The 23,208-nt window shown below is 48.2% G+C and overlaps 1 long non-coding RNA gene across 1 annotated transcript in view; it reads right to left on the minus strand.

Moving 5' to 3' along the window:
- Positions 1-20,677, minus strand: part of LOC140411709 (uncharacterized) — a 42,030-nt gene extending 21,353 nt beyond the window's left edge. Inside the window, exon 1 of the long non-coding RNA XR_011940957.1 lies at positions 20,508-20,677. This is a non-coding gene — a long non-coding RNA (uncharacterized lncRNA). The remainder of the gene's footprint in view (positions 1-20,507) is intronic.
- Positions 20,678-23,208: the final 2,531 nt, after the last annotated feature.

Below are 23,208 nucleotides of genomic sequence, written 5' to 3' on the forward strand. Positions count from 1 at the left end.
TGCATCAAGGTGTGATGGGATGCTCGACAATGAGCACCAAATGCTACACGGCCTGCTCACCCACTTGGATTGTGTGAAGTGCGCACTTAACTATGATTGCCAATTCCCTATTAGCAACAGCCTTCAACTGAAAAGTCCGAGGCCTCTGCGGTCAGTGGGAGTTACAGGTGGTCAGTGGGGCTGACAGGCAGGGGCTAGGGTTGCCCCCAGAATAGAAATCCACGGTCCAGGGGTTGGCATGGCGACTTTGTACATGTCACTCCCCCACCTCGCAGCAGAATCTCCCCAGCTCCGAAACCCTGAGCACCGCATGGCGGTCCACCCCAACTGGGGCTGCACATCCCCGGTTGCCCCCTTCTTGAGCACAGGGTCAGCATGCCCAGGGACCCCGGGCCAATTGCCAGTAAGTGAAGATAGGTGCTCGCAGACTCATCTCCCCGCAGCAGCCCATCCACCAAGTTCACATTTGCCAAAAGTAGTACAAATCAGCGTCAGCGTGACCGCTTGCTGGGGGGCCGTTGGATTGGGGAAGGCCGATGGATAAGGGGTGGCTCCCTTTAATTGCATGGAAATAGGGCTGAAGTGGCGATAATTTGTTTCTTGCCATGCTACGGCGAGATCCCAATTTCCCTACGGGAGCGGGTCGGTTGCATTGCAAACTGTTTGACGCACGGCAGGGTTCTCGTTTTCGGCCTCTCCAACTATTCACTGGCCTCGTTTTGCTGTTGCTTGAGCACAACAAGGCCGGGGAATCGTCTCCTTAATCTCTTACACATGTGCCCGAAGTGGCATCAACTTTTCCAGCCATTTCAGAAGGCATGAGAACTATTTTTAGCCGACATTTAACATCAGAGAATCAGAACCCAATTGAAGCCACATTAATTAAGCCAATTAAAACTTTTAAAAATGTGCAATAGGATTTGTAGGTCAGTGGGTCTGAGTTCATTTTTATCCTCCACCTTTGTTTCTTCACATTGAGGAACTATAAAGAAGCAGAGCTTTAGACAAGTAAGGGGAATACAGTACAAATCTGCCAGCGAATCAGAAAAACCAGACGTCCGTAAGAATATGTCTGTGCGCTCCTGCAGGAAGTATGTTGCGACTAACTGGCACCTGCTCTCCAACTTCTCCATCTGCCACTCTTTCAGCTGTGCAACTCCCACGAGCTTACTAATCACAGGTGTTATTTGGAACATTATGTAAGTTGGCAGATCATTGTGTAAATTAACAGATCTGGAAAATTAGTTTGGATCTATGTTATACATGTTGGATAGGGAGGAGGCAACAGTCCAGTGGCCTGGTGCTAGAATCAAGGAGGGGGAAAAAGACAGCTGCCATATTTCAATTCCGTTTGCTGACACTTGAGTGCGGAATAAAAGAAGAGTTGCATTGTCGGTGGTAGCATCCTTCTGTTGTACTAACATTCTCCTTGTCCTCTGGCCAACATTCCAATCTCAATCAACCTAACCCAAAAATGATCTAATTGATTAATCACTCCACTGCTGTTTGCAAAGATCCTTGCGTTTTCCACCATTAAACAAAACTATTGCTTCCAGGTTGAGCGCATTATTTTAAAAATGTCAAGGCCATAGAGAGGGTGAAGAACGGACTCATTAGGTGACTTCAATGATCTTCGTTCAGAGAAACTGAAGAAACTAAAGTTTTTCTTTGGAGCAAAAGAACATAGGAAGAAGGAGCAGGAGTAAGCCATTCAACCCCTCTGGCCTGTCCACTATTTAATAAAGTTATGAAGCAAGAAGGAGATTTAACAGAGATTTTAAATGATAAGTAGTTTCATGAGGTAAATTGAGAAAAATTATTTTCACTGTTCATTGACTTGGCAAGTGAGGGAATACAGTTCAGATCATAGAATCATAGAAGTTTACAGCATGGAAACAGGCCCTTCGGCCCAACCAGTCCATGCCGCCCAGTTTTTACCATTAAGCTAGTCCCAGTTGCCCGCACTTGGCCCATAACCCTCTATACCCACCTTACCCATGTAACTATCTAAATGCTTTTTAAAAGACACAATTGTACCCGCCTCTACTACTACCTCTGGCAGCACATTCCAGACACTCACTACCCTCTGAGTGAAGAAATTGCCCCTCTGGGCCCTTCTGAATCTCTCCCCTCTCACCTTAAACCTATGCCCTCTAGTTTTAGACTCCCCTACCTTTGGGAAAAGATGTTGACTATCTACCTTATCTATGCCCCTCATTATTTTATAGACCTCTATAAGATCACCCCTAAGCCTCCTACGCTCCAGGGAAAAAAGTCCCAGTCTATCCAGCCTCTCCTTATAACTCAAACCATCAAGTCCCAGTAACATCCTAGTAAATCTTTTCTGCACTCTTTCTAGTTTAATAATATCCTTTCTATAATAGGGTGACCAGAACTGCACACAGTATTCCAAGTGTGGCCGTACCAATGTCTTGTACAATTTCAACAAGATGTCCCAACTCCTGTATTCAATGTTCTGACCAATGAAACCAAGCATGCCGAATGCCTTCTTCACCACCCTGTCCACCTGCGACTCCACCTTCAAGGAGCTATGAACCTGTACTCCTAGATCTCTTTGTTCTATAACTCTCCCCAACGCCATACCATTAACTGAGTAGGTCCTGGCCTGATTCGATCTGCCAAAATGCATCACCTCACATTTATCTAAATTAAACTCCATCTGCCATTCATCAGCCCACTGGCCTAATTGATCAAGATCCCGTTGCAATCCTAGATAACCTTCTTCACTATCCACTGTGCCACCAATCTTGGTGTCATCTGCAAACTTACTAACCATGCCTCCTAAATTCTCATCCAGATCATTAATATAAATCACAAATAACAGTGGACCCAGCACCGATCCCTGAGGCACACCACTGGTCACAGGCCTCCAGTTTGAAAAACAACCCTCTACAACCACCCTCTGTCTTCTGTCGTCCAGCCAATTTTGAATCCAATTGGCAACCTCACCCTGGATCCCGTGAGCTTTAATCTTCTGCAACAACCTACCATGCGGTACCTTGTCAAAGGCTTTGCTAAAGTCCATGTAGACAACGTCTACTGCACTGCCCTCATCTACCTTCTTGGTCACCCCCTCAAAAAACTCAATCAAATTTGTGAGACATGATTTTCCACGCACAAAGCCATGCTGACTGCCCCGAATCAGTCCTTGCCTTTCTAAATGCTTGTAGATCCTGTCTCTCAAAATACCTTCTAGCAACTTACCTACTACAGACGTTAGGCTCACCGGTCTGTAGTTCTCAGGCTTTTCCCTGCTGCCCTTCTTAAACAAGGGCACAACATTCGCTACTCTCCAATCTTCAGGTACCTCACCTGTGGCTGCCGATGATTCAAATATCTCTGTTTGGAGACCCGCAATTTCCTCCCGAGCCTCCCACAACATCCTGGGATACATTTCATCAGGTCCCGGGGATTTATCTACCTTGATGCGCTTTAAGACTTCCAGCACCTCCTCCTCTGTAATATGCACACTTCTCAAGACATCACTATTTATTTCCCTTAGTTTCCTAACATCCATGCCTTTCTCCACCGTGAATACCGATGAGAAATATTCATTCAGGATCTCACCCAACTCTTGTGGCTCTGCACATTGATGTCCTTGTTGATCCTTAAGAGGCCCTACTCTGTCCCTAGTTACTCTTTTCCCTTTATGTATCTGTAGAAGCTCTTTGGATTCTCCTTTGCATTATTTGCCAAAGCAATTTCATGTCCCCTTTTTGCCCACCTGATTTCCCTCTTAACACTATTTCGACAATCTCTATACTCTTCAAGGGATCCACTTGATCCCAGTTGTTTATGTACGTCATATGCCTCCTTCTTCTTTTTGACCAGAGTCTCAATATCTCGAGTCATCCAGGGTTCCCTACTTCTACCAGCCTTGCCCTTCACTCTAAAGGGAATGTGCTTACCCTGAACCCTGGTTAACACATTTTTAAAAGCCTCCCATTTACCAGCCGTCCCTTTGCCTGCCAACAGTCTCCCCCAATCTACCTCTGAAAGTTCCTGTCTGATACCATCAAAATTGGCCTTGCCCCAATTAAGAATTTTAACTCTTGGGCCAGACCTATCATTCTCCATAGCTATCTTAAAACTAATGGAGTTATGGTCACTTGTCCCAAAGTGATCCCTCACTAACACTTCTGTCACTTGCCCTTCCTTATTTCCCAAGACGAGGTCAAGTTTTGCCCCCTCTCTAGTCGGTCCATCCACATACTGAATGAGAAATTCCTCCTGAATACACTCAACAAATTTCCCTCCATCCAAGCCCCTAATGCTATGGCTGTCCCAGTCAATGTTGGGAAAGTTAAAGTCCCCTACTATTACCATCCTATTTTTCTTGCAGCTGTCTGTAATCTCCTTACATATTTGCTCCTCAATTTCCCGCTGACTATTTGGGGGCCTGTAGCACAGTCCTATCAAGGTGATCTCTCCCTTCTTATTTTTCAGTTCCACCCATATAGACTCAGTGGGCGAACCCTCGGATATATCCCCTCTAAGTACTGCCGTGATGTTCTCCCTAATCAAAAACGCCACTCCCCCTCCTCTCTTACCTCCTATTCTATCCTTTCTATAGCATCTGTACCCTGGAACATTGAGCTGCCAGTCCTGCCCCTCCCTTAGCCATGTTTCAGTCATAGCTATAATATCCCAGTCCCATGTGCCCATCCATGCCCTGAGTTCATCCGCTTTGCCCGTCAGGCCCCTTGCATTGAAATAAATGCAGTTTAATGTAGACTTTCCTTGCTCTCGGCCCTGCTTTCTCTGGTCATGCTTTACACACTCTTTCTTCCTGCCTTTTGTTTCCGTCCCCACTGACTTCCTACATTGGTTCCCATCACCCTGCCACATTAGTTTAAACCCTCCCCAACTGCACTAGCAAACACACCCCCGAGAACATTGGTTCCGGTCCCACTCAGATGCAGACCGTCCGATTTGTACAGGTCCCACCTCCCCCAGAACCGGTTGCAATATCCCAGGAATTTGAAACCTTCCTCTTGCACCATCTCTCAAGCCACGTATTCATCCTAGCTATCCTGTCATTCCTACTCTGACTATCACGTGGCACTGGTAGCAATCCTGAGATTACTACTATTGAGGTCCAACTTTTTAGTGAAACTCCTAACTCCCTAAATTCAGCTTGTAGGACCTCATCCCGTTTTTTACCTATATCGTTGGTGCCTATATGCACCACGACATCTGGCTCTTCACCCTCTCCCTCCAGAATGCCCTGCAGCCGCTCTGAGACATCCTTGACCCTTGCACAAGGGAGGCAACATACCAACCTGGATTCTCGTTTGCGTCCGCAGAAACGCCTGTCTATTCCCCTTACAATTGAATCCCCTATCACTATAGCTCTGCCACTCTTTTTCCCGCCCTTCTGTGCAGCAGAGCCAGCCACGGTGCCATGAACCTGGCTGCTGCCACCTTCCCCTGGTGAGCCATCTCCCCCAACAGTTTCCAAAACGGTAAATCTGTTTTGGAGGGAGATGACCGCAGGGGATCCCTGCACTGCCTTCCTACTCTTCCTCTGTCTGTTGGTCACCCATTCCCTATCTGCCTCAGTAATTTTAATCTGCGGTGTGACCAACTCACTGAATGTGCTATCCACAACTTCCTCAGCATCGTGGATGCTCCAAAGTGAATCCATCCGCAGCTCCAGAGCCATCAAGCGGTCTAACAGGAGCTGCAGTTGGACACACTTCTTGCAGATGAAGGAGTCAGGGACACCAGAAGGGTCCCTGAATTGCCACATCTCACAAGAGGAGCATGACACGGGTCTGAGCTCTCCTGCCATGACTTAAACCTGAAGTTAAATTTGAACTACACTACACAGCTAAGAGAAAGTCAAAGAGAGAAAAGAAAAATCATTTACCAGTCACAAGCCAATCACTTACCTGCTGGCTGTGATGTAATTGCTCCCGAGACTCCCTCACAGGTCTGCTTCTCTGCACCTCCTTAAGATGAGCAACAAATTCCCTTAACCAGTTAATTAATTTACTTAATTAATTGGTTTTGTTTTGGTTTTTTTGGAAACTCAACCCCAAACACCAAACTCCAAAAAAAACACAGCCCTCACTCACCTCTTACCTGAACTCAGATATACTCTGTTTGCTTCCAGCACCCCGTTTCTAAAGGCACTTCAGCCACACCTTTTGTATCCTTCCTGATTTACAATCAGCCAATAGGCCTGCTCCCGGCACTGAACTCCCGAAACTAACGGCTCACCTGCAAGGTAAGGAACTTTTTAAACAGCACTTACCTCTCCCAGCAGCACTTGCTCCCTGTGGCCGCTCCCGGCACTTAACACCCAAAACTAACGGCTCACCTGCAAGGTAAGGAACTTTTTAAACAGCACTTACCTCTCCCAGCAGCACTTGCTCCCTGTGGCCGCTCCCGGAACTGAACTGCCGATAATTACCAAAAGAACCAAGAGACAAGTTAGAAAAAATACTTTTGCACAAATGATTGGAAAGCTTGACCACAAACAGGGAACCAAGAAGAATTCACAATACAAAGAACAAAGAAAATTACAGCACAGGAACAGGCCCTTCGGCCCTCCCAGCCTGCACCGATCCAGATCCTTTATCTAAACCTGTCTTCCATTTTCCAAGGATCTACTTCCCTCTGTTCCCCGCCCGTTCATATATCTGTCCAGATGCATCTTAAATGATGCTATCGTGCCCGTCTCTACCAGCTCCGCTGGCAAAGCGTTCCAGGCACCCACCACCAATAGGTTCTCAAAGAGAAGTGAATAGCCTTCTCTCATGCTGAAAATTGTGATAGTTCTCTGACAAGAGTCATCTTATGTCAAAATAACTCAATGTCGTTTCAGATATTTCTGAGAGATATGTTATTATATAACCTGTGCTGTTGTTTATTCATTTAAATGTGGTTTAATTCTATGCTTTTTAGTTACAAGATAAGTTTGATGTTATTTCTTTGAGATTATTATGTTGTGACATAAATAAAGCAGGCCTGAAACTTTGTAATTCTTCTGACTCACTCCCAGAAATCTGATGCCTTCACCGTGAGTGGAACAAGAAGAATTTGAAGCTAAATAGCTTTTATGTTTTATATACTTCCTTTGGCACAATATAGCCAGAACATCTACACTCATATCCTTGTTCATCCTTCGAGGCAAGGATGACATGTGAAAGGCGGAGTGGATGGAAGTATTATTCTGTAAACTTTTAATTTTGTAGGCAAGCTTACTCCTTAGCTCAAGAGAGTGTGCTGCTGAGATAAATTAATTTAGCCACTGTGGAAAGGTTCTGATCATGAACTGAGGCATGCATTAGAAAGCAAGCCCATGCTACAATGCATATCCAGCTCTGAGCTGGCAGTTAGTGCGCAATCATTGGCAGACAGGAAATAGCAAAGTATGCCTTTGGAGACCTTAGTCTTTGTCTGGAGTCATCACAGATTGAGGACCTTCCCATCCATGCACTTTCTTATTTCAATGCCAGGATCACCTCAGCATGGAAGGCATTGGTGAGAATGGCAGAGAAAACATGTTGAAGAGGGCTGGCATTAGCACAAGCACTGTTTAATTTCATTAGTGACTGGGAATGGGTCAGATGACTCACCATTATCCGCGACATGCCTCTATGGAACTGTGAAACCATTGTGATAAATTTCTCAGGATGGCAACATTCCTTAATCCAACTATCTTAATGGCTGAATGTGTCAACGGCCTTGGCCAGGTCAATAAACGTGGTGTAGAGATCCATGTCCTGTCTTTGACATTTCTGTTGGAACTGGCTAACTGGTAAATATTATATCAGTGATTCCTTGGCCTTATGTGAAATTGCACTGACTCCTTAGCAGCAGATCATGGTTGGGATATTACGCTAAGTGGTTTAAAAGGATTGTGAAGTATTTGTTGGGAGTTGAGAGGAGTGAGATTATTTTATGGTTGTTGCAAGATTGGCGAGTTCCTCTCTGCTTGTTCAGATGGATAATGGAACCATCTTTATATTCCCGCAGGATAGACAAAAAGAATTCAATGAGCTTCTTGAGCAGACATTGACTTCCAGCCTTGCAGACCACAGATGGAATAAAATCAGCTCCTTGGGTTTTCAATGAGTTTGGTTGTCTTTGTCATTTTTAACAGTGTGGGAGGGTCATGAAGGGACTGGCACCCTGGCAGCCTTTGATTGCTTCTCCATTGATGCATGAAGGACAATTGAGGATGTGGCTAAAGTGCTGTGCAATTGGAAATCAATAGTGGACAGGGGAGTTGCGAGAGGACTATGAACAGTTTGAAAAAGAGATATTGATAGGTTAAGTAAGTGGGGAAAAAGTTGGCAAATAGAGTATAATGTGGGAAAATGTGAAGTTATTAATTTTGGAAGGAAGAACAAAAGAACAGAGTATTATTTAAATTGAGAAAAACTGCAGAATACTGCAACACAAACGGTCTTAGGGGTACTTGTGCACGGAACACAGAAAACTAGCACACAAAGAACAAAAGAACAATGAAAAGTACAGCACAGGAACAGGCCCTTCGGCCCTCCAAGCCCGTGCTGACCATGCTGCCCGACTAAACTACAATCTTCTACACTTCCTTGGTCCGTATCCCTCTATTCCCATCCTAGTCATGTATTTGTCAAGATGCCACTTAAATGGACTTCCGGTGGTGATCGCGAACGGAGCGGCCGCAGCAAAAATGCTCCCGCACAGCCACAAAATCACGGCTTTTTTGGGGGGGTTCTCCCAGGGAATTTTCAAAAAAAATTAAAAAATTCTTTAGGCCCTGCGAATTCGGCCCTGCCCAGGCACCAAAGCTCCGATCCACGGAGCTGGAGAGGGAGAGAAAAAAACAGGCGAGACTGGTCCCGGTGAGCTGCACGTGGAGGGGGAGCGGGGATCGCTCAGAAACGGCCTGAAAGTCGGAGCACGGAGAGGATCACAAGGACAAAATAAGAATTTTTAAATTCAACCTTCCTTGTTCCTCTCCTGCAATTTTTTTTTAAAAAAGAAAAACATTTTTAAGGGGGGGGGGAAACTTTCCCCCCCCAAATCCCTTTTTATATAGAAAAAAAATTGTTTTTAAAAGGAAGGCACAGACAGAAATATGCCTCCAAATAATAAATTGAGGGGACGGCGAGATGTAAGAAGGAACAGCAGCAAAGGCGAAGGAAAAAAGCAGGAGCTGTGGCCGCGCAGGCAGACAACCCCACGGGGCGAGGCGGAGGTTCAGGCGAATCAGGAAGCGGAAAAGCTGGTGAGTTGAGCAGCGGAGCAGGAACAGGACGCAGCGACCATCACCCCCCCCCCCCGCACAGGGGGAGGAATGGAGAAGCCTGCTGAAAACAGAAATAAACGCCATAAAGGAGGAGATAAAAACGGAGATAAACGCCATGAGGGAGGCACTCAGGACGGAACTCCACACAATGATGAAGGAGATGCTGGCGGAGACAACAGAAAAAATGCAGCGAACCATCGATGGCCTGGAAAGGAAGGTGGAGGCGCAGGAGAAAACTATTCAGGAGTTGGAGAGGGCCGCCTTGGACCAGAGCGACACGATGGTAACTCAGGAAACCAAGGTGAAAAGGCTGGTAACGACCCAGGGGATCCTAAGAGGGAAAGTGGAGGACCAGGAAAATAGGTCCAGACGGCAGAATGTTAAAATAGTGGGTTTGCCAGAGGGGATGGAGGGCAGAGATCCAACAGGCTACGTCACCCAAATTCTGGGCAAGCTAGTGGGAAGGGAGAAGTTTCCAAACCCCTCAGAAATCGACAGGGCGCACAGGGCGCTCCGACCCAGGCCCAAAGCCGGGGAGCAGCCCAGAGTGATTATCGTGAAGCTGCACAGGTTCCAAGACAGGGAAAAAAATCCTAAAGTGGGCCCGGCAGACGAAAGCGAGCACGTGGGAAGGGAAGACCATAAGGGTGTACCAGGACATTGGGGCGGACCTGTCCAAAAGAAGGGCTGAATTCAACAGGGCCAAATCAGCACTCTACAAAAGTAATGTGAAATTTGGGATGTTATTCCCGGCCAAACTCTGGGTAACATTTGAGGGGAAGGAGCTGTTTATTAACACCCCAGTGGCAGCGGAGGAGTTCGTTAGAGCAAACAAACTGGGGGAGGGACAGCCACAACGGCCATCATGAAAGCGACAGGGATGGAAAAGAAAGGAAGAATTGGAACAAAGAGCAGCGGGCAGACCGCAGACAGAGACAATAAGACCACAAACTGTACACACGTGTTTGGTGCATTGTGCGGGACTGTGCTGACCTGTTCCCGGGCTCGTTCCACCTCTCAATGCAATGGGGGGGAGCGAAGCAAGGTGAATGAGGGTGAAAAAGGTGGGACAGGAGGGCGAGACAAGGGCTAAGCAAAAGGACCAGACCAGGGCAAGTGCTGGGGAGGGGGCCACTGTGCTAGCGAGGAGGGCTAACACGGGAGGGCAGGAAGAGAGGAGGGCAGCGGCGCACTTCTCAGGGGAGAGGGAGCGCCTGGCACAAAGAGAAGGGGGGGCAGGGCAGAAGGGGGGAAGAACACAGGGGGGGGACACAGGAACAGGAACTAAGCGGGGGGGAGAACGCAGAACAAAAGAGAAGCAAAGGGAAGGGTGAGGTAGATAAGCAGCACGAACACAGGCCCCGGCAGGCATGGAGCAGGGCGAGGAACCAAGACGGTGCCACAAACAGCCACTTGGGAGGGCTTCAGGACGAAGGGAGACCCTGGAGTGCAGGGGCGCAGCCACATGGCGTACACACAGCCGGCGCCCATGGTGGGTGCCCCCTGGACAAAAGGAAACCCCGGAGCCCTGGGGCCCGGCCTCATGGTGAGAGCGGTGACCACGGCCATTTTGTACGGCCCCCTAACGAAGGGAAACCCCGGAGGGCAGGGGCGCATCCACCAGGTAAGTATGGGTAAGCATCCACCAGGTAAGCAGGACCGGGGGCGGGGGGGTGGGGGGGCGGTCAAAAAAACCCCACCAGGATTGTTACCTGGAATCTAAGGGGACTCAACGCCCGGTCAAAAGATCCAGAGTCTTCACCCACCTAAGAAGCCTGAAAGCAGACATAATCTACCTACAAGAGATGCATCTCAGGGAGAAGGATCGAGGCTGGTAAGGAAGGGCTGGGTGGGACAGACATACCACTCATGCTACGGGACGAGGGCGTGGGGAGTAGCAATATTAATTAGCAAGAGGACGAGGTTTATGGAAACCAAGACAGTTATGGACCCAGGTGGACGGTACATCATGGTCAGCAGTGTCCTGGAAGGGCATACTGGCAAATGTGTACGCTCCCAACTGGGACGACACAGAATTCCTAAAGAAGACCATGGCAGAAATCCCCGACCTTGACACACACTGACTGATCATGGGGGGCGACTTCAACTGTGTACAGGACCCACTGACCGACCAATCAAATTCCTGCACCCGGGAGAGAAGGAATTTTGATACTTCTCACAAGTACACAAGGTATATACCCGTATCGACCTCTTTGCAGTGGGGAAATCGGTGCTTCCAGGGATCACGGGAACGGAGTACTCCGCGATCGTTATCTCTGACCACGCTCCACACTATATGGATGTGAGGTTGGAGACAGGCTGTGCCCAGCGCCACACATGGAGGCTGGACACCGACCTCCTGGCCGACAAGGCCTTCTGTCAGAAAACATCGTGGGCCATATGCGACTACGGGAGTAACAATCCAAACGGGGAGGTCTCACCCTCCACGTTCTGGGAGGCACTGAAGGCTGTGATTAGAGGAGAGATCGTAGCCTACAAGGCAAGCAGAGATAGGGAAGAGAGGGTGGTCAGGCAACAACTGGTGGACTCCATCCTGGAAGTCGACAGAAAATACTCCGAGGCCCTGACCGTAGGGGTGCTGGCAGAGAGGAAAAAGCTGCAAATGGACTTTAACCTGCTATCCACTAGGAAAGCAGTGTACCAACTCCATCAGACACAGGGGACCTTCTACGAACACGGAGACAAGGCTGGCCGCCTATTATCTCACCAGCTGAGAAAGCAGGCAGCCACAAGGGAAATAGCGCAGGTAAAGGATAGCAGAGGCAGACTGGTAACAGAACCAAAGGAGGTCAATCGGGCATTTGAGACCTTCTACCGGGGACTGTACACCTCCGAGCCCCCCAACGGGGACGCGGGGATGAAACTGTTCCTAGACAGAGTGGAACTACCAGTTGTGGGGGAAGACAGATGGGGGGAGCTGGAAGCACCAATAGACCTGGGAGAAATCATGGAGCATCAGCTCCATGCAGGCGGGGAAGGCACCGGGACCCGATGCGTTCCCGGCGGACTTCTACAAACAATTTGAACCAGTCCTGTCCCCACACCTAAGGGACATGTTCGCGGGCTCACTGGCAAGGGGCACCCTGCCCCCCACGCTAGCCCAGGCCACAATTTCACTGATACCCAAAAAAGATAAAGACCTGACAGAATGCGGATCATACAGACCCATTTCACTGCTGAACGTGGATGCGAAAATACTCGCAAAGGTCCTGGCCAAAAGGCTGGAGGACTGTGTACCAGAGGTGGTCACAGTGGACCAAACGGGCTTTGTCAAGGGTAGGCAGCTCACAGCAAACATCAGGCGGCTGCTGAATGTAATAATGACCCCCTCCGGGAGAGAACACCAGAGGTGATGTCTCCCTGGACGCAGAAAAGGCCTTCGACAGAGTCGAATGGAAATTCCTCCTCGAGGTACTGGAACGGTTTGGGCTAGGAGCGGGGTTCACCGCCTGGGTGAGGCTCTTGTACAACGCTCCCAAAGCGAGCGTCCGAACTAACACCACCAGCTCTAAATACTTCCAGCTGCAGAGAGGAACAAGACAGAGCTGCCCCCTGTCCCCACTCATGTTCGCGCTAACCATCAAACCCCTGGCGATAGCCTTGCGGGACGCGAAAAGCTGGAAGGGAATCCGGAGAGGAGACAGAGAGTACAGAGTCTCACTCTATGCAGATGACCTGCTCCTCTGTGTCTCAAAGCCACAGGAGGGACTGAAGGCAATACTGCAAATGCTGAAAGAGTTTGGAACCTTCTCGGGCTACAAACTTAACCTGGGGAAAAGCGGCGCCTTCCCAGTGAACCCAAACGGGGGAGGGAGAGAGCTGGAGGGGCTCCCGTTCAAAACAGCCCAGAACAGATTCCGCTACCTGGGGATCCAGATAGCCAGAGACTGGACACAGATCCACAAGTGGAACCTGACCAGCCTAGTGGAGGAAGTAAGAAGAGACCTTCAAAGGTGGGGCTCACTCCCACTCTCCCTGGCGGGGAGTGTGCAGACGATCAAGGTGAACGTACTGCCAATGTTCCTCTTCCTGTTTAGATCCATTCCGATCTTCATCCCCAAGGCCTTTTTCCAAAACGTAGACTGTCTAATCATGGCATTTGTGTGTGTGTGTGTGGGGGGGGGGGGGGGGGGGGGGGGGGGGGGGGGGGGGGCGGCGGGGGGGGGGGGTAAGAACCCGAGAATCCCGAAACAGACACTGCAAAGAAGGAAAATCAAAGGAGGCTTGGCCTTACCAAACCCACAATACTACCACTGGGCAGCAACGGCAGAAAGAGTGAGGGGCTGGGTACAAGAACCTGACACAGATTGGGTACAAATGGAGGACGCATCCTGTAAAGCAACAACCCTCCGGGCCCTGTCTACAGCAGCACTCCCATCCCCCTCAACAAGATACACAACAAGCCCAGTGGTAGCGGCCACGCTGAGAACATGGACCCGGCTCAGACAACACTTCGGGATAACTAAAATGTCCCCCATGGACCCCATCTGCGGAAATCACAGATTCCCCCCAGCCATGCTAGATACCACCTTCAAAAGACGGAGGCGGGACGGGGGCACATTGACAATCGGGGACTTCTACGTAGGGCACAGACTGGTGACACTAGACGAACTGACGAGGAAGTGGAGGCTAGCAAAAGGACAGGAAATGAGACACCTCCAAATAAAACACTTCCTCCGCAAAGAGACTTTGGGGTACCCTGGGGCCCCAGAAAGCACACTACTAGAGGACTTAATAGGCACAAGCAACGAGAAGGGGGGGCTATGTGGGAAAATATACGGACAGCTACTGGACAGAGCCCGGACTCCACTGGACGAGATCAGACAAAAATGGGAGGACCAACTGGGGACAGAGGTAGGATGGGGACTCTGGAGCGAAGCACTGAGCAGGGTGAACTCCACCTCCTCCTGCGCAAGGCTAAGCCTAATGCAGCTCAAAGTGGTGCACAGAGCGCACCTGACCAGAACCCGAATGAGCAGGTTCTTCCCGGAGGTGGAGGACAAATGTGAGCGCTGCCAGAGGGGCCCGGCCAACCACACCCACATGTTTTGGGCTTGCCCCAAGCTTGCTGGGTTCTGGACAGCCTTCTCCGAGGCAATGTCCAAGGTTGTGGGGGTGAGGGTGAAGCAATGCCCAATAGTGGCAATCTTCGGGGTATCGGAGCAGCCAGAGTTACACATGGGGAAGGGGCCAACGCCCTTGCTTTCGCTTCCCTAATCGCACGCCGGAGAATCCTGCTCGGCTGGCGATCGGCAGCACCACCCACAGCTGCAGACTGGCTCGCTGACCTTTCGGAATTTCTCCACCTGGAGAAGATTAAGTACGCCACCCGAGGGTCAGAGGAAGGCTTCCTGGATACTTGGGGGAAGTTTGTCGGGCTGTTCCAAAACCTGTTCGAGGCCAACAATGAGGAGTAACCTAATAAGAATTTTTTTTAAAAATTATTAAAACACCAAGATAGACGAGTTACTGAAAAACTGCAACCCGGTGGGGTGGGGGAGGTGGAAGGAAGGCCGGGAAGCCACGAGAGATGATTCCACTCTGTCCGGAAAATAAAAGAAAAGCACAGCCGAAGCCGGGGGGGGGGGAGGGGGGGGAGGGGGAGGAACCATAGACCGATCCAGAGGGCAATGAAAGGCACGTAGGGTCAGTTAAATGAAGGACAAACTAAACCTCTGTATAATAAAGGAAATTAGTGCAGGCAAGAAACATGTGATATGTATCTATACAATTGTTTATAAATATGAGAAATGCGAATACATTTTTTTTTTTTAAATGCCCCTTAAATGTCACTAAAGAACAAAGAAAAGTACAGGTGCAACAGGTAAAGTGCTTTCTGCTGAAAAAAAGTGGAAGTGAAAGCACTTAACTGCTTTTGTTGTGGTCATGAGCTATCAATCATAGCTAGGTTTATAAACATTGTGTTTAATCGCATGGCAGGGTACTTGAGATCTATTCAAGTATAAAGAGAAATTGAATTAAACAATCCAGATATATGGCTGTCTGGAAGCTGTCAATCACAGTCTAGTAAAAGCTATTTCGCACTGATGTGAATAAAAGCCTTGCAGATCAAAGGTTCTGATAGAGTTTAAACCCTGGTTATGCTTTCCAGGAAGCTTCAAATGCTGCTTTCTTTGTCTGAGGCAGCGGGTGGGAGAGCCAAGTGTTTTTTAAAGCAGTGATTTTTTTTCATTGTTCCTGTCTGGCTTTCAGGCAGGGATGACTGATGGGGGGGATCTTTGTAACAAAGGGAGTTGTCTCTGTTATGCGGGGGGCTCTCTGGTTGGTCTCTGTCATGGGGTCTCTGGTGGGGTCTCTGATGGGGAATGGTGGGGGGTTTGCTGGAGTCTTTGTTATGGAGGACTCTGGTGGGGTTCTCAGGTCCGGGGCACTGATGGGGCGTCTGTTGGGGGGCTGTGGTAGTGGGGTTCTGATGGGGTCGTTGTTATGGGGTTCTCTGGTGGGGGGCTATGATGGAGGGTCTGGTGGGGCTGCGTGGTGAGGGTGGGCAGGATTTGCATTGTGTGAAGTGGGGGGGGGGTAAGAACCCGAGAATCCCGAAACAGACACTGCAAAGAAGGAAAATCAAAGGAGGCTTGGCCTTACCAAACCCACAATACTACCACTGGGCAGCAACGGCAGAAAGAGTGAGGGGCTGGGTACAAGAACCTGACACAGATTGGGTACAAATGGAGGACGCATCCTGTAAAGCAACAACCCTCCGGGCCCTGTCTACAGCAGCACTCCCATCCCCCTCAACAAGATACACAACAAGCCCAGTGGTAGCGGCCACGCTGAGAACATGGACCCGGCTCAGACAACACTTCGGGATAACTAAAATGTCCCCCATGGACCCCATCTGCGGAAATCACAGATTCCCCCCAGCCATGCTAGATACCACCTTCAAAAGACGGAGGCGGGACGGGGGCACATTGACAATCGGGGACTTCTACGTAGGGCACAGACTGGTGACACTAGACGAACTGACGAGGAAGTGGAGGCTAGCAAAAGGACAGGAAATGAGACACCTCCAAATAAAACACTTCCTCCGCAAAGAGACTTTGGGGTACCCTGGGGCCCCAGAAAGCACACTACTAGAGGACTTAATAGGCACAAGCAACGAGAAGGGGGGGCTATGTGGGAAAATATACGGACAGCTACTGGACAGAGCCCGGACTCCACTGGACGAGATCAGACAAAAATGGGAGGACCAACTGGGGACAGAGGTAGGATGGGGACTCTGGAGCGAAGCACTGAGCAGGGTGAACTCCACCTCCTCCTGCGCAAGGCTAAGCCTAATGCAGCTCAAAGTGGTGCACAGAGCGCACCTGACCAGAACCCGAATGAGCAGGTCCTTCCCGGAGGTGGAGGACAAATGTGAGCGCTGCCAGAGGGGCCCGGCCAACCACACCCACATGTTTTGGGCTTGCCCCAAGCTTGCTGGGTTCTGGACAGCCTTCTCCGAGGCAATGTCCAAGGTTGTGGGGGTGAGGGTGAAGCAATGCCCAATAGTGGCAATCTTCGGGGTATCGGAGCAGCCAGAGTTACACATGGGGAAGGGGCCAACGCCCTTGCTTTCGCTTCCCTAATCGCACGCCGGAGAATCCTGCTCGGCTGGCGATCGGCAGCACCACCCACAGCTGCAGACTGGCTCGCTGACCTTTCGGAATTTCTCCACCTGGAGAAGATTAAGTACGCCACCCGAGGGTCAGAGGAAGGCTTCCTGGATACTTGGGGGAAGTTTGTCGGGCTGTTCCAAAACCTGTTCGAGGCCAACAATGAGGAGTAACCTAATAAGAATTTTTTTTAAAAATTATTAAAACACCAAGATAGACGAGTTACTGAAAAACTGCAACCCGGTGGGGTGGGGGAGGTGGAAGGAAGGCCGGGAAGCCACGAGAGATGATTCCACTCTGTCCGGAAAATAAAAGAAAAGCACAGCCGAAGCCGGGGGGGGGGGAGGGGGGGGAGGGGGAGGAACCATAGACCGATCCAGAGGGCAATGAAAGGCACGTAGGGTCAGTTAAATGAAGGACAAACTAAACCTCTGTATAATAAAGGAAATTAGTGCAGGCAAGAAACATGTGATATGTATCTATACAATTGTTTATAAATATGAGAAATGCGAATACATTTTTTTTTTTTAAATGCCCCTTAAATGTCACTAAAGAACAAAGAAAAGTACAGGTGCAACAGGTAAAGTGCTTTCTGCTGAAAAAAAGTGGAAGTGAAAGCACTTAACTGCTTTTGTTGTGGTCATGAGCTATCAATCATAGCTAGGTTTATAAACATTGTGTTTAATCGCATGGCAGGGTACTTGAGATCTATTCAAGTATAAAGAGAAATTGAATTAAACAATCCAGATATATGGCTGTCTGGAAGCTGTCAATCACAGTCTAGTAAAAGCTATTTCGCACTGATGTGAATAAAAGCCTTGCAGATCAAAGGTTCTGATAGAGTTTAAACCCTGGTTATGCTTTCCAGGAAGCTTCAAATGCTGCTTTCTTTGTCTGAGGCAGCGGGTGGGAGAGCCAAGTGTTTTTTAAAGCAGTGATTTTTTTTCATTGTTCCTGTCTGGCTTTCAGGCAGGGATGACTGATGGGGGGGATCTTTGTAACAAAGGGAGTTGTCTCTGTTATGCGGGGGGCTCTCTGGTTGGTCTCTGTCATGGGGTCTCTGGTGGGGTCTCTGATGGGGAATGGTGGGGGGTTTGCTGGAGTCTTTGTTATGGAGGACTCTGGTGGGGTTCTCAGGTCCGGGGCACTGATGGGGCGTCTGTTGGGGGGCTGTGGTAGTGGGGTTCTGATGGGGTCGTTGTTATGGGGTTCTCTGGTGGGGGGCTATGATGGAGGGTCTGGTGGGGCTGCGTGGTGAGGGTGGGCAGGATTTGCATTGTGTGAAGTGGGGGCTCTTCAATGGACTTTGGGGGTACCTACCTTAAATACGTACCTCCTTGACCAACTGTGAGGTCCACCTTTACGGGGCCATGTTAACCAATCCACGCCCGCGTAACTCCCGGACCAGAGGACTGGAGAATCACGGAGGCGTGGAGAATTGGGTGTCCAGCCTGGGGAGCAACAACTGGGGGGCCGGAGCATTGGGTGTCCAGCCCTCACAATAGCAGCCCAAAATACGCACCCCTCTCCCCTTCAAAAGAATGGCAAAGTGTGGGAAGGTCTCGCCGTGAAATCTGCCTTCAGAGAAACACGATGGTTTTTTTTTTTTTTTTTTTTTAACAATACAGCGCAGTACAGGCCCTTCGGCCCACGATGTTGCACCGAAACAAAAGCCATCTAACCTACACTATGCCATTATCATCCATATGTTTATCCAATAAACTTTTAAATGCCCTCAATGTTGGCGAGTTCACTACTGTAGCAGGTCGGGCATTCCACGGCCTCACTACTCTTTGCGTAAAGAACCTACCTCTGACCTCTGTCCTATATCTATTACCCCTCAGTTTAAAGTTATGTCCCCTCGTGCCAGCCATATCCATCCGCGGGAGAAGGCTCTCACTGTCCACCCTATCCAACCCCCTGATCATTTTGTATGCCTCTATTAAGTCTCCTCTTAACCTTCTTCTCTCCAACGAAAACAACCTCAAGTCCGTCAGCCTTTCCTCATAAGATTTTCCCTCCATACCAGGCAACATCCTGGTAAATCTCCTCTGCACCCGCTCCAAAGCCTCCACGTCCTTCCTATAATGCGGTGACCAGAACTGTACGCAATACTCCAAATGCGGCCGGACCAGAGTTCTGTACAGCTGCAACATGACCTCCCGACTCCGGAACTCAATCCCTCTACCAATAAAGGCCAACACTCCATAGGCCTTCTTCACAACCCTATCAACCTGGGTGGCAACTTTCAGGGATCTATGTACATGGACACCTAGATCCCTCTGCTCAGCCACACTTTCAAGAACTTTACCATTAGCCAAATATTCCGCATTCCTGTTATTCCTTCCAAAGTGAATCACCTCACACTTCTCTACATTAAACTCCATTTGCCACCTCTCAGCCCAGCTCTGCAGCTTATCTATATCCCTCTGTAACCTGCTACATCCTTCCACACCATCGACAACACCACCGACTTTAGTATCGTCTGCAAATTTACTCACCCACCCTTCTGCGCCTTCCTCTAGGTCATTGATAAAAATGACAAACAGCAACGGCCCCAGAACAGATCCTTGTGGAACTCCACTTGTGACTGTACTCCATTCTGAACATTTCCCATCAACCACCACCCTCTGTCTTCTTTCAGCTAGCCAATTTCTGATCCACATCTCTAAATCACCCTCAATCCCCAGCCTCCGTATTTTTTGCAATAGCCTACCGTGGGGAACCTTATCAAACGCTTTGCTGAAATCCATATACACCACATCAACTGCTCTACCCTCGTCTACCTGTTCAGTCACCTTCTCAAAGAACTCAATAAGGTTTGTGAGGCATGACCTACCCTTCACAAAGCCATGCTGACTATCCCTGATCATATTATTCCTATCTAGATGATTATAAATCTTGTCCCTTATAATCCCCTCCAAGACTTTACCCACTACAGACGTGAGGCTCACCGGTCTATAGTTGCCGGGGTTGTCTCTGCTCCCCTTTTTGAACAAAGGGACCACATTTGCTGTCCTCCAGTCCTCTGATTGAATCTGACAAGTTGCCATTTTCTGGGAGGATTCTGCCCAGTTTCTCTGCATCTACCCTTTGAATTCCTTTAGAATTTTAAATACTTTGTTTAGGTCACATCTCAGCCATCTAAACTTGATGGAATGAAGCCAAGTGTTTTGCAATCTGTCGATATTTAATTTTTTATGCCCTGAAATCATTCCAGAGAATCTGTGCTGCACCCCTTCCAAGGTCAATATATCTTTCCTCAAATTCAGTGCTCAAAATGCCACCAGATAGGGTTTCACCAACTAAAGCATTATTTCCTTGCTTTAATATTTAAATTTCTTAAGATAAAGACCAATATTCTATCAGCCTTTTGAACGTAGAAGTGCCCGAGAGCAACCAGAGATGGCTGGTTATGTTTTTCCTCCCTCATTGTGAAAAAATTGTCTATCACCCGTTCACTGTCTCCTCAAAAACATCATGTGCATAACTAGCAATTATGTAACATTTCCATACAGAAAAAACACTTGACAGAGGATCAAAATGAAAAAAAATCAGACAACAAAGGTTAACAACCCATAACTTGAGTAACCATAGCCTACCACTCCATGTAGCATCAAGTTCGAATTCCAGTGTGTACCATGCCACTCCTGAAGTGTCATCTTAAATGTCAGTATTAAATTCCTCACTCTGTGATTCTCAGGACATCCATTTTTCAAAGCTTTATGCAGCTATTCTGCATTCCCTTCAAGAAACGTAGGAAAATTTATTTACACATATCTATTTTCTTTATCTTTCACAGTGCACTGCATGTGAGCATGAGACTATTTTACACAATTCTATTTATGAAAAGTGATTACAGATGGCATTACTCAAGTCCCTGGCAGATGCACAACCTTGTTGTTTTACAGTTCTTAGTCATTCATTGTCTGTTTCTATTAGTTCGGTCAGTAGTAACAGTATAGTGTTTCTTTGTCATTCAGGATGCAAAAAATTACTCATTAACTCTCAATGTCCTTTTCCATTGTTTTAGAAAAAGGAGTGGAGTCTCAATGCGGGGGGATGAACCAGTTGGCCATCTTTGCACGTAATACCATATAATCCTGAATTAGTTAGGAACAATTCAAAGAAGTGCCAACAAAGCATTCACAGATCTTCTTCCCTTTTGAGCTATCCAAGTCTGGATATATTTTCAAATGCCAGGTTGGTTCTGTGCAAATATCCCATTACATCTCCTTTGTTCTAGGATTTGTGAATTTTATATTGGAGACATGAACCATGCTTCCAACGATATCCTCTGTCACTGATGAAAAGAGGTTGACATTAATTTAAAGGGTCACAGGAACAGTCCCAAAGTTTTGGTCTGATACTTCCTTTTTTACCTCATCCAGAATAAATACTGATGAATCCAGAATTCATAGAGGTGGAAGAGATGTTTTTTTACCAAATAAACAGTATGTCAGTGAGCATACACCAGACATCACAAATTAATAAAGCAGATTTTTTTTCCTATTTCAACAGATGCATTTTTGGCAAATGCTCTGATTAATACATTATTTATCCCATTGGAGAACTCTGAAAGGTGCCAGTAACACTGAAAAACAGTGTGAGCCTGAAGCTTTAGTTCATTACACGGGGCAAACGCAGGTTACGCATTCTCAATTCATTTCCAAACACCTTTTTTTAATTCAACGTGAGGACTGTTAATATTGGATACTGCAAGCATCAAGGCGGGAATTGGAAGTTAGGAATTTTCCCAACATTGTAATCCAGCCTCTGTATCAACAATGGCAGCAGATCTGGAACTGGCGATGGTGAAGGGCCGATGCCCAGGTTAAAAGGCCCGGCCCCATTTCCAGAAACATTGGCCATGCTTTTCAGATTAGTACGAAGCCCTCCTCAATGCCCCCCAACCTCTTTCATTCCTTCACCCCTCACCCCCTTCACTTCCCTCACCTCTCACCCGTTCACCATTTTGATCTCCACGTTTAGCACAGGACTAAATCGCTGGCTTTGAAAGCAGACCAAGGTAGGCCAGCAGCATGGTTCAATTCCCGTACGAGCCTCCCCTAACAGGCGCCGGAATGTGGCAACTAGGGGCTTTTCACAGTAACTTCATTTGAAACCTACTTGTGACAATAAGCGAATTTCATTTCATTCACTAACCCACTCACCCAGTATGTAACTTATAAACAAAGCTCACAAACCTAGAATAACGTTTGGAAGCAGTTGAAAAGCTCAGAAATCTGTCAAAGTAAGCAAACTACTCTCAGGCAGGCACACAAAAAAACATTATCCTCTTCGGAAGGTCAAGAGGGCTAGAATACAAAACCAGGGATGTACTTCTGAGGCTGTATGAGGTTCTGGTCAGACCCCATTTGGAGTATTGTGAGCAGTTTGGAGCCCCGTAGCTAAGGAAGGATGTGCTGGCCTTGGAAAGGGTCCAGAGGAGGTTCACAAGAATGATCCCTGGAGTGAAGAACTTGTCGTATGAGGAACGTTTGAGGACTCTGTGGCTGTACTCATTGGAGTTTAGAAGGATGAAGGGGGATCTCATTGAAACTTACAGGATACTGCGAGGCGGATAGAGTGGACATGGAGAGGATATTTTCACTTGCAGTAAAAACTAAACCAGAGGACAACACCTCAGACTAAAGGGACGATCCTTTAAAACAGAGATGAGGAGGAATTTCTTCAGCCAGAGGGTGGTGAATCTGTGGAACTCTTCGCTGCAGAAGGCTGTGGAGGTCAAATTACTGAGTGTCTTTAAGACAGAGACAGATAGGTTTTTTATTAATAAGGGGATCAGGGGTTATGGGGACAAGGCAGGAGAATGGGGATGAGAAAATATCAGCCATGATTGAATGGCAGAGCAGACTCGATGGCCAAGTGGCCTAATTCTGCTCCTTTTTCTTATGGTCTTATTGTCTAAATCTGTCAAAGACATCAGGTGAAATTCTCTGCATCATACTGCTGGTAACGGAGTTCCCGGTGAGGCGGAGGATCCCGTGGTAGTAAATAAAACGGGATCATCACTGAGTGAACCATTGATTCATAGAATTTACAGTGCAGAAGGAGGCCATTCAGCCCATTGAGTCTGCACGAGCCCTTGGAATGAGCACCCAACCTAAGCCCATGCCTCCACCCTCTCTCTGTAACCGAGTAAACCCAACCTAACCTTTTGGACATGAAGGGGCAATTTACCACGCCCAATCCACCTAAACTGCACATATTTGGACTGTGGAAGGAAACCGGAGCACCCGGAAGAAACCCACGCAGACACAGGGTGAAAGTGCAAACTCC

Source organism: Scyliorhinus torazame, chromosome 4 (genome assembly GCF_047496885.1).
Source record: "Scyliorhinus torazame isolate Kashiwa2021f chromosome 4, sScyTor2.1, whole genome shotgun sequence".
In the NCBI taxonomy this organism is placed as follows: domain Eukaryota; kingdom Metazoa; phylum Chordata; class Chondrichthyes; order Carcharhiniformes; family Scyliorhinidae; genus Scyliorhinus; species Scyliorhinus torazame.